Source organism: Octopus bimaculoides, chromosome 25 (assembly GCF_001194135.2).
Source record: "Octopus bimaculoides isolate UCB-OBI-ISO-001 chromosome 25, ASM119413v2, whole genome shotgun sequence".
NCBI lineage: Eukaryota > Metazoa > Mollusca > Cephalopoda > Octopoda > Octopodidae > Octopus > Octopus bimaculoides.
The window spans coordinates 1,720,063-1,721,019 of NC_069005.1; the positions used below are offsets into that span (position 1 = coordinate 1,720,063).

General features: G+C 34.0%; 1 protein-coding gene across 1 annotated transcript in view; it reads right to left on the minus strand.

The window, feature by feature from the left end:
• The window catches only part of LOC106882833 (interferon regulatory factor 2), a 24,635-nt gene that overhangs the window by 22,908 nt on the left and 770 nt on the right, over nt 1–957 (minus strand). The window lies entirely within an intron of this gene.

Genomic DNA, 957 nt, shown 5'->3' on the forward strand with positions numbered 1-957 from the left:
GTCCGCGCTGCTTTAGTAGTACCCAGATGAGGTCCAAAGAGGTACCAAGTCCCGCTCTGAACTTTTTTTTTTTTTTTCTTGTTTTCAAAAGTTTCTTCGTAAGATTCCTGTTTTCAACAAGACATTACAAATTTGCAACAACATCAACAATATAACAACATCAACAACATAACAATAATAATATAATTTAATGTTTCCATTGTTTTTTTTTTAAATATATATATGAAGGGAACGGAAGTTCTGTTTTCCGATTCTGAAACATGAAAACGGTTAATGTTTATTTTTAGACTCCCGGCCACCGATTACGACGTAAACAACTTTTGAGCATTAGAATCGAACAGGAGAATCGCCTAAAACCGTAATTTCTTCAAACCCTTACATATCTGCCATGGGCAACCTTTCTACATGCACGCAGGCCTTAATGCGGCCCGCCTGAAAATGAACTGTCATATGCAGCCCGTTTCTCGAAGAATGCTGCCCATGCCTACATATAATAATAATAATAATAAGTATCACAGATTAGGAATCTACATTTTTTATTGATTTTGTGGGTTGTGGAGACGGTGTCGCCACCACCACCACCCCTTTCCGTAATGTTTTAATTTTTTGACTCTTTGCAGCTTTTATTATTTATCGTAAATTTTATTTCTTTTAATTATTTTCTTTTTTGTTTTATTTTCATAATAATATTGCTTCAAGTGCCTGGAGATTCGGATTTCTCAAAATCACATAAATAACAAATATCGGAGTTTGGTGGAAGGGGGGGGGGGGAGAAAAAGAAAAAAATTTCATACAAAAGAGAAATATATACAGAAAGAGGGTGGGGGGTTATAATTCTTCGAGTTATTTTTATTTATTTTTATTTTTTTTTCAAATTCGTAACCTGCGATCCCTAAAACATGGTTTGTAGTTCCCTAAACAATAATTTCAGGCTCGATTAAGGTAAAAAAAAAAAAA